Source organism: Phallusia mammillata, chromosome 6, assembly GCF_965637545.1.
Source record: "Phallusia mammillata chromosome 6, kaPhaMamm4.hap1.1, whole genome shotgun sequence".
NCBI lineage: Eukaryota > Metazoa > Chordata > Ascidiacea > Phlebobranchia > Ascidiidae > Phallusia > Phallusia mammillata.
In genome coordinates, this window is record NC_137257.1 from 3,564,423 (window position 1) to 3,575,040 (window position 10,618).

Genomic DNA, 10,618 nt, shown 5'->3' on the forward strand with positions numbered 1-10,618 from the left:
TATCGGTGTGTTCTAAGAACACGGCAGGTGTGTTGTTACCGCGATAATCGATGTGTATTCGCTAAACGACACGCCGCACAGGACGGACAGCACGCCAGGTGTGTTGATTAAGGTCAAGGTGATCGGTTTCAAGTCCAGAAACAAAGAACAACACGCCGCCGTGTTGTTTTGTTGCTTTTTTTCTTTCCGTTTGGCTTTGGAAGTCACTCAACCGTAACGGCGGGAACGCACGAAATGGCTTTTAGATTCTTTTTTCTTTTGATTGACTTAAACTTAGTAAATTGTTAAGACTTAATATCAAGGCTATAGGAGCTAATTGAGTATTAATTGACAAGTTTTAATTTATTCAAGACTTTTGGACAATGTGAACAGGATGGTGTTGCAAATCTAATAAAGGTTGGTATTTACAGTTTTACATATATTTGTGCATGACTGCATGTATAAAGCATAATAGCTTGTTGTTTTTTTGTATTAGGCTAGACTGTAACCAAATGACTGAGCGAAATGGTTTTCTTAACAACTTGGTATCACTATCAAGTAGAACACATACAAAACATGCATTCAAGTGACCTCTATTTGCATTTTTTGCCAAATTATTACAGTTCTGTTGGTAAGTGTTTGAAAGTGATAAAGAATTTAACTTACCACTATATCAATTCCTTTATACCAGAACTTTCTGCTTAATGATTATGTATTTCAAGTGTTTAATTTGTTGCAGAGTCCTGTACAAAACCTAATGATGCAACTGACCTTACTGTGTATAACATGGATTATTGAACAACCAAGGGAATTCTATGAAGGAACTAATTTTGTTACAAAGGCGGCATGTGGTAGGTATTAAACCCAATGTTTATGGCGGTGTTGCAAACAAGTGAACATGTTTGAGGTAGTTAGATTTGAACAAATACATCTTTTTTCATTGTGCAATAGCATATTGTTCTAGTGTTCTTGTTGATGGATAGTGGATACATTACTTTGTTTTTAGACAATCAACATTAAGGGACACTCAATATCACTTGCTACCAGAAATCTTGACAAGTCATGTGGCGAGTGAGTATAATTGTCTTTTAACTAATCGACCTCTTTCTTTAGCATATTTTGAATATATACGGTGTTTTAGTTTGAATATATACTGTTTTGCAGATGGTAAACGTAACTGATGTTCTCAAAAGTCCCATAGGGGAAACCTTTGGATATAATCGAAGGCTGGCTGCTTGTTTGTGAAAGGAAATTGCTACGAAAAAAGAAATGTTGTCATCTTCGAAACACAGGTATTTTGATTAGATCCATTAGTAACTCCAACAAACTTTGATTTCATGTAACCTTAACTATTACAATCACATTAACTGGCAGTAACACCATGTTTGATAACTGCTTATTTACTTGACAGGACCAGTTTGCAATATCCCCTGGTTATCCACGTTTTATTGTCAATAAGAATGAAATGAACAGGTTTTCTTGTGGTTTTAATTTTTCATTGTAATACTTGTTATTTTTATTGTAGTGATATTGAACATGCCATGACTGTGCATATGCCACATACCTTGTTGAGTACATTACAATTATATAGCATCTGGCATGCAGTTAAAGTTTTGTTTTCGCGTTTATGTTTTACCTGTGTTTCCCCCACCGTTACTATTCATGCCATAACTTTGTTTTGTTTGTTCTGTCAAACGTTATGTTCTGTCTCTTCGATATATGCGCTATTTCGTTGGTACGTTACTGTTTACAATAAAATACAAAACGGTATTTGGTGTGTCATGCTTTATAGCTCTAAACAACACGCAACACGCGTGTTGTATGAGTGTGTTCAAACGACACACCAGGTGTGTCGCGAAACTGCAGCTTCAAACAACACGGCAGGCGTGTCGTTGAACAACACACCTCCAAACAACACACCACCTCACAACACGGCTCGGTGTGTCGTGTGTTGTATACGGCTTCAAAATTGGCGTGTTGTTACAACACACCGGTTCTTCTAGTGTAGGTTTTAACTGTAAGTGACACTAATATCACAGTCACTAAAAAGGATGCGAGAACCAGAAAAATCAATTTTGTGTCGGCGTTCTTAAAGTTTTTTTTCAACACAGTCAATATTTGCGTATTGAAATGAATAAACCAACAAAATGAAAGTAAAAATTATGAAGACAAATCATTAATGTGGACACTACCCTTATTCGAACCCGTTTCGGTCATATTAAATTTGACTGTGGTATCATTAGCATTTTACTAATTAGGGTAGAAACTGCACTTTTGTGGCACTATATTTAGGCTGGTGGTAATTAATGATAAACGCCGCGCAAATGAAAGTGATGACAGCAACGCAATAGCAATGCAAATCACCAAGACCAGCACCTACAGAAAAGCAATTAAACTCTGTTTCTTTGTATGAAGTCGGATACAAGCGTGTTAAATCTAACTCTTGCACTTGAAATAATGTGCAAAACAGCAAAAAGTTCTTTTTGGTTTTGTTGTGAAGCTTGAAAAATTTGCGTCCAAAAAAAGTCATTGTGTTTTTTTAGTTTTTGCGTTCTATAAAAGATTGTTCTAGTTAAGTAAGATTGCTTTTCAGACGAAATATAGGATTTAGGCTACATGCCAAAACCAAAGCGAAAAATATGTTTGTGTTTTTGTTCTAAAGCTAATTCTGTTGCCAAAAGGATCATTTTTTAAACGCCTAAGTAATTTTGTATTAAAAACTGCATTGCGAGTAAAATTTCAATATTTTTTTTCATGAATCATTGTTAGATTGTGTTTTCTTATTTGCACCCACGACAAGATTTGAAATGACTTGAACTTTTCAAGCTTAGATTTACCAATCGCACTTACAAGAAAGAATAAGTGGTCCACAGTTCAGAAGCACTTTCAAACTAATTGGCAATTCATTTCAATAAGCCCGCGAAAATCACAAAGGAGATTTGAGTACCCGTAAATTATTGGCGAGTGCTTTCAAAAGCTAACACCCGCTGATAGAAATGACTTGCAAAAAGGTAATGCGGGTTGTTGTTTTCAAAAGTCCAAAAATGTAGAGTTTATGAACTTTGTGTTGGTGGTTACTGGATGTAATTGAGGTGTTTGCAAGACAATGCATTCAATTCTTTTACGGATGTTTAGAACTTTATTTGACGGAAAGTCCATTATATGTGGCCATGTTGCAGAAACGGAAAGATAAATCATTTGTGGCTAGTACATGCGTCAGGTTAGAGCAGGGGTTCCCAAACTTTTTTGGCCTATGGCCCAAATATCTTTTTAATAGCGATTCGTGCCTCACCACGTGCTGAAATTTAGGCACAAAAAAAAACTCAAAAACAGGCGAAATGGTTTCTAGCAATTTATTTTTAATAAGATACATGCTCCTGAAATTTGGCTACAAGATTCGGATTTTTTGGAAATATTATGCTTTTCAAAACAAAGCGCATAATATCTACAGTATAACAAAACAGTAGAATCTGTTCAAATGGCTATGTGGCCCATTGAAATTGTCTTGGTGGCCTCGTACTGGGCCATGGCCCACAGTTTGGGTACCACTCGTTTAGAGTATGGAGTTGCCTAAGAATTCAGATTGACTCGGTATAAAAAAACAGTGAGTTTTTAACGGTCCAAGTAACGTTCATTGTTCAAAAACGGTAAAAGTCTATACAGTACATACATTTTGTTGTACTAACAGTGCAAAATTTCAGAAAAGCCTAAACCAGTGGTTCCCAAACTATGGTACGCGTACCACTAGTGGTACGCGAAGGTCTCCAACTTGGTACACGAGCAACTTATTCAGTTCACACCAAACGATCGCAAATGATCTTCTAGTGATTATCGTAAGCATTATTTTAATTCACACAAGTTACGTAGAGCGTGAAATTTCATACTATATTCCCTACTAAATTCTAATTCCTTGGTGTATTGACGCATCGAACTGTAAAGCAGGGTTTCTTTGTGACAAAACAGGTGTATTATGACGTTATGAATCTGTTATTATGACGTAATAAATCCTTAAACTCAGATTTGGTAATAAGCTACTAGTTGTGTTGACAGTAGCACTGTAGCGAGGGCGGTAAAAGTTTGACTAAATTTTGCTTTTGGTTACTAAACGTAAAGTTAGTTAGTAAAGTTTAGTAACATTTTTATTCATTAAACATTTTGCCCATCATTTTTTATTTGTGAATTCTGGAGTTTTCTAACAATTATTGTAGGTGGTACGAGAACGCTGGATGAACCCAAATAATGGTACGCGAGTAGATAAAGTTTGGGAACCACTGGCCTAAACAATTGGTTGTATTTTCCTTCATTGCCGATAACAAGTTCTAAAGGTTGACCCAACACAAAGACCAATCATACCTCGTCTGACCTGTGTGCAGACGTTTAGGCACAACAAATGTCAAAGTACGAAGTACATATGGGCCTTTGGGCAACGTTGCTACATAAGAAATCTCTACGTGTTTAGTGATGCTTTAGTTAGGTGTACACTAAACCTTTAACCGGATTCGGGTAATACGAATCCTCACCTAATTCGGACAAAACTTGAGGTACAAACGATTTGTAATATGGCAAGTGTTTAACTAATCGACATCTTCACCTAATCCCAAAAAATATTTTGGTCCATACGGGCCTGGATTAACCAAAGTTTACTGTATTTCGCTTTCTGAAAGAAATCGAAGCAACAGAATGGCATTACAGAACAATCACCAAGCAGGAAATAGCTTCGCAACTTCGAGACGTTATTAAGATGGGTACTATATGGAGAATAGAGATTAGACGTGACGGTATTGAAATGTCTATTGTGGGTGGATTTTGAAAGAGAAAGTTCATTTGCATTGAGAAAAACACAGTTTGAAAGAAATGCTAAGACAAGTCAAGCATGCCCTAAAACGACCCGTGTTTAAAACAGAAAGTAAGTTTTTCGTGAAAATAACAAGCCAGAATTGTTTTCAGAGGCATAAGGAAAAGAATGCTTAACAAACGTTAGTGGAAATAATGTCCTGTTCAATTTTTTGCTTGCCGTATAAGACGCTAACGGTTTCCAAACTGAAACCGACTTATCGTTCATTAAGGGTGATCTTAAAATCGTTTGCATTATGACAACTGAACCAGATTTTCAATAACGACTTGTTACAGTCAGTGTGCATGACTCGTAACGACATTGGCGACAGTAAAACATCCATTGTGCTGCTGCACAGAGGTAATTATGGTTCAATTATTCACACGAAACAGTCGACGCCGTGTTACCAGTGGCGTCGTTATTACGTTTTGTTGATCAGGTGCCGTTTCAAGCAACAAGATGCGTGCAAAGAGCTTTTAAAGCCCTATATTTTGGTCATTAGCAGAATGAAAGTGATTTTGATACACTGGTGGTAGCACAGGTAGCACAAAGTTGTAAGTATAGAGATGAAGTATACCATTGTAAGTTTGGATAGTTAGGCAGGCTCTATTGCTTTGTTTAATCGCAGTTGACAGGAAGTTTTGTAAATCTCACCGTAAATTTAACTGTGTTTTTGTGCCTTTAGGCCTCTTATCTTCCAAACGTGTATCCAAAGTCTTCCCATGCAATAGCATTGGTCTTCGAAAGCACCTTTATTCATTTGATAATGTAAGGATAACCCGTAGTATTAGCAAGAAAAACCGTGGCCTAAACAAAAACTAGCCACTGCATATTGAGCAGCCTTAAACAACAACACGGTTAGAATTCTGAACTAACTCGGTGAAAGGACAACAAAACAAACCTCAGACAGTTATAAAAATATAAAAGGTCGATGGTAACTAACAACAAACGTTTTAGTGCCGAGTTGTTATGTTTACATTAGCGGCACCTGCAAGCCTAACAACACTTTAATGTCTACGTGATATAAAACCACCAATGTAGTAAAACGGCATTGGCGTTAATTTTTAACTCAAAGGGTTCTAAATTTCTGACACCGTGCACTTATGACCTTATGCTGAACGGAATTTTTCTAGTGTTTACCCGTCGAGGGTTAAGATGAGACGAGTTAAGAGTGTGACAGCCAAACGTACATAGTGACGTTTACTAAGTCAACAGACACCCGGCGAACCATGTATAGTAGGTAAAAGTACAGAAATTTCAGTAACTTTCAAGACGGGAGATTTGTTAATCTATAATCTACAGCTCGTTAAAATGTCGCTTCTAGCACATAGATAGGGTATAGGTCTGTAGTCAGTATCTTAAAATCTTGTTGCTTATATAAGTTTGTTTTTGGACAATCGGTTTGAAATTGCTGTTGGCATGTACAAATCGAAATAGTTTTGACGTTTAAAACCTAAAATCGTCAACAAATATGAACAGATTATTTTCAAAGTTATGTCCTATACCTGTTTTGGTTGCTAAAATGCACATTTAATTAATATATGCATAGCTGTTTTGTTTGGATAATGAAATCTGACTAAGTTTGTTTTGCTTAGTAATTGAAAACACGGTGACACTCCAGTATTTCTGTATGACAGCATTTTACGTGGCAAATAAGGGCAATAACAAGAGTACGTGCACACGGCATTGTTTTCAGGCTTCAAATTTGCCGAGGCAGTCCCCCGTTTAGAGTAGAAGCCACGGAATGCTAAACCCTTCAGGTAGTAGCCCGCCACGCTACAATGCAAGACAAAAATTGGTGGAATGTTCGAGAATAAGTGATTCGTGACATGGGTCTTCTATAAGGGGTAGGGCCAGGGTTAGCGAGAGAACCTTTAGAAAAAAGGTTTTTGTGACCGCACCTTTTGATGCTCGATCCTTTTTACCTCTGCCCTAAACTGGCCTTGTATTTATCTGTGTTGTGGCTTCGGCAAATATTAGTATAGACTTTGTGGTGTTACCCGTTTTGGAAACAGGGACATTCTATATCTGAGGTTTATCAGAAAATCCAGACTATTTGTGGTAACTGCGTATGATAGAACAAAATCTGTTAGATTGCTACGAAATTATAAAACTGAATGTTGCATGAACGATGATCTGAACGATTTCCGTATGGGGTGCATTTTAGTTGTATAGCACTACGTGTACACTTTGTAGGCTTGATTCAGGTTTCTTAACGAGCTACGTGCAGTCAACTGTAGCTCTTGTTACATGCATGACTTATTGGCATGCTGAAAGTGGGTTTCCTAACGAGCTTCGCGCAATCAGAACCAGGGCGTGTTATAAGCAAGTTTGTGATTTAATTTAGTTAACAATAAAGACCTTGTTCTGTTGTGCCCTTGCAAGTATAAAGCGGGTGCCTTATCGAGTTTCGTGCAGTCGACCAAACAAAACAAACTAAATCCTTAAAAACATAATAGCATGAAACTGCTACTTGTATTACCCCATCCTAATATAGGAAAAAACAGTTTCCCATGTCACAGTAGGCAAAGGTTCAACTGGTGGTAAGAAAGTAACCCAGCCTCTTTGTTAACGGAAGTCTTTGTAGGAATGATTGTGAAACCTGTGAGGTAAAACGTGCCCGCTGAAGCGTTTAATGTACAGTCAACAAAGGACGAGCCGGATCTGAGAACGCTGTCTTTCCGTCGCTAGACCACGCGTTGGTAAATAGATGCGCTCGCGCAGCCAAATTCTGGTAGGCGTGGCCACCTGAACCATTATGCATTTGTTAAACTGATTTGACCACATTGTATAGTGGTTAAGGAAATTCATGTTCGATTTTGGAATTCTGTGAGTCCTATAGCTGTGGTATTTTCCATAGGATTGTTTATCATCGATGCTTTATCAAGAATTACGAGAAAGGGTAAACAGAATAGGTTTCATATTAAACACTTATCTTCCGTTGCATCTTTGAAGCAGGCTTGGGAAGTTATTGCTTTTTGTGGCCGCAATTCCCTGAATTTTGTTGACTTAAAAACTGATGGTATTATTTTGTATTTTCTGTTTTTTTTACAGTCAACGCCCAAATTGGTTATGTCTTCTATTTCTGGGCAGCTTGTAAACCCCCAAAAAGGCGTTTATATTCAGGCTGTAGGTTATATTGGGTAGCTTGTTTACAAACAAAATACACGAAATAGCGAAACGCATCGCAATTTAAAAGCAGGTCTGCAAAAACTTGATTTGAACGTTAAAATCAGCAGACAAAAGTGTTAGCAAGTGTTTCAAAGATGTATACCATTGATGCGGTTTATGTTTATTGGCAACATTACATGCAGTCTGTGTTTACAGTCACGTTTCGAAGACAAGCAACTATAAACAATGCTCAATATTATGACCTAAACAGCATGCGTCGCCCAGAAAGGTTAATCATTGCAGTAGCGGTTGCAAACGGTCTCATATGCAAGCTTGAAGCCTGTGTTTGCCAGAGGGCTATGTTTATAGTATGGTATTTGCTTAAAATTGTCATATTGTTTGTTTCATTTTTATTCTCGATGGGCGGGCAATGTCTAATTAAACGTGTTATGCTCGTATTTGAGACCTTTTTTGAACTTGGCGGAGTGTGCTTAGAATATTAATACGTAATATTTCATGCACACTAAACAAGATTTTCGAATGTATTTTGTCTACGTTTGTTTTGCTTGGTAATCGAAAACACGATGACTGGCCATTTTTTTAATTGTATACGGATTCAATTAAAAACATTGATTTAACATATATTTTGTGTAGGCTTTTTGAAAATTAGCAAATACGCATGATTTCTACTTATGTGTTATAGTGTAACTCAAATTCGAAATTCGGCGCTTGAGGTTTTGGTCCTAAATTGGAATAAAATAAGCTTGATTCGAGTCAGTTTTTACACTAGGCACCATTTGTGCCGCAATTTCACCAACCTTCGGGCCTAATTAGTGTTTAGTTTAAAAATATATCGGGTTCGAAAAGGGTTTCGGGTCTCACTTTCGACCCCGATTACATCTCTGGTGTACCTACAGTTTCTCACATTTCTGCAATGCGAAATATTCTGAAGGGCGTTTCTCATTACTCCATGACGGATTTCCTATTCATCACTTAGCTTCGTTCTGCGGCGCGAAAAAAGAGATAACAATGCCAGGAGAGATACGGGTTTCGTCGTGAGGTCACGTGATCTGAGGTCACGGTTTGTCGTAGTTACCGGCGTCAAAAGTCCGGAACGAAACAAAAAACATGTTCGTTGCTGCTGTATAGGAAAGTAGTGTGAAGGCATATGTTTGTCATGCGTTTCAAATTTGTGCCAAAGCAAAGTACTTAGAAACTAAATGCAAAGGCATGACGCACTGCAGAAATGCTTTTAGTTGAAGTAATACTTTTAGAACTTTGTTTTCTTGTATTTTGAACTGTAGGAGTGTGATGAGTTAAAATTGTTCACTGTTTTGAATTTTTGGGGATATTTGGAGAACAGTTTTACTTGATATTAGACATCGCGAAAAAACTATTTTTATGAAGGAAATTTTTCATAAAGATTACACAGAAAAACAAGCATTACCGCAATGAAGACAACGCGACTGAGAGTTGAGACGTAGAAACATCAAATCAGTTCAGTGCAAAATGCCTAAAGTGCATAATGATGGTTTATGAAATATACCAGGCAACAACATTATATTTATTCGTGTTTTTAAAGTGTCTGTTCTAAGGGCCTTCGATAAAAATATAAGATAACTTGATGTGGAAATCGTGTCCGAGTCTTTATTATGGCCATGATTAGCTCGTTCCGCCCTAGGGTGATTTGCAGGACCATCAGACACGCTTTCTATTGCAGAAATGCACGGTTACGTGAGCACAAGACAGCTGCACTGACCAGACACATTTTTTTCGGGTTTGGTGACCAAAAAGGCTTAAAAATCCACATTCATTAATTTCTTGCCAATTTCTTTGTTTTTTCGTCCTTAGTATATGTATGTAAACTTAACAAAAGTGGTAAAAACTTTAACTTATATTCTCGAATATATCAGCTTAGGTGTCTATTGTATGACGTCACAGTTGAGACTCGAAGCGGATCAAACGAGCGGAAATGACGTCATCATAATGGACGCAGCGATTGTTTTGTTCGAAAGCGCGTCAACGCGTAGTGATGAGACGCAATAACCGGACGTGCAATCTGTTATGATGTTGTGATTATTATGTGAGACCGATACCGGCGGGTTGCTTCAGCAAACTCGCTGCAGCTAAACCGTGACGCTTTTGCACGCTAATAACGCTTTCAGGCAAACAGGTGCATATTTCATGCGCTCACCACAATGTTGTTTGTGAACGTGCGTGACGATGACAATGTAGGCAATGCTTGTTGCAGTATTCTTTGCAGTCGTTTGTTTTTGTCAACATTTTGGATATTAGCTTCAGCAACATAAAGAAAATAGTTTAACAATGATGGTATGCAGTGGTGGGATTCAAACTTTTTGTCAGCCGGTTCTATCACAAAAGTCATATTTTTCAGCCGATTCATTGAAAGTAAATCCATTGACAGTAACCAGTACCGCTAACCGGTTCGCTGACCTCATAAAAGTTCGTGAGACGGTTCTTTAGAACCGGTGCGAACCGGCCGAATCCCACCACTGACGGTATGGTGTTATACTAGTATTTTGAAATTTAAGGTTTTTGGACACGTCCTAAGTGATTAATGTCGTCACGTTTTGTGATGTCATTCGTTAGCAATGCGAGCAAGTCTTCTTCAGTTGTAATAAATCGGTTCAACAATGTACTTTCAAGCAGTGTGGAAGACAGTTAGGACGCTAC

The 10,618-nt window shown here is 37.7% G+C and overlaps 1 long non-coding RNA gene across 2 annotated transcripts; it reads left to right on the forward strand.

The window, feature by feature from the left end:
* Positions 1–159: 159 nt before the first annotated feature.
* On the forward strand, positions 160–1,749 carry LOC145232325 (uncharacterized). Of its 2 annotated transcripts, none has more exons than XR_013860860.1 (5): positions 160–396; positions 719–830; positions 986–1,050; positions 1,121–1,271; positions 1,391–1,749. It is a non-coding gene; the product is annotated as an uncharacterized LOC145232325 (long non-coding RNA). The 2 variants fall into 2 exon arrangements; XR_013860859.1 differs by having other exon boundaries at positions 164–396; positions 1,144–1,271.
* The last annotated feature ends 8,869 nt before the right edge of the window (positions 1,750–10,618 follow it).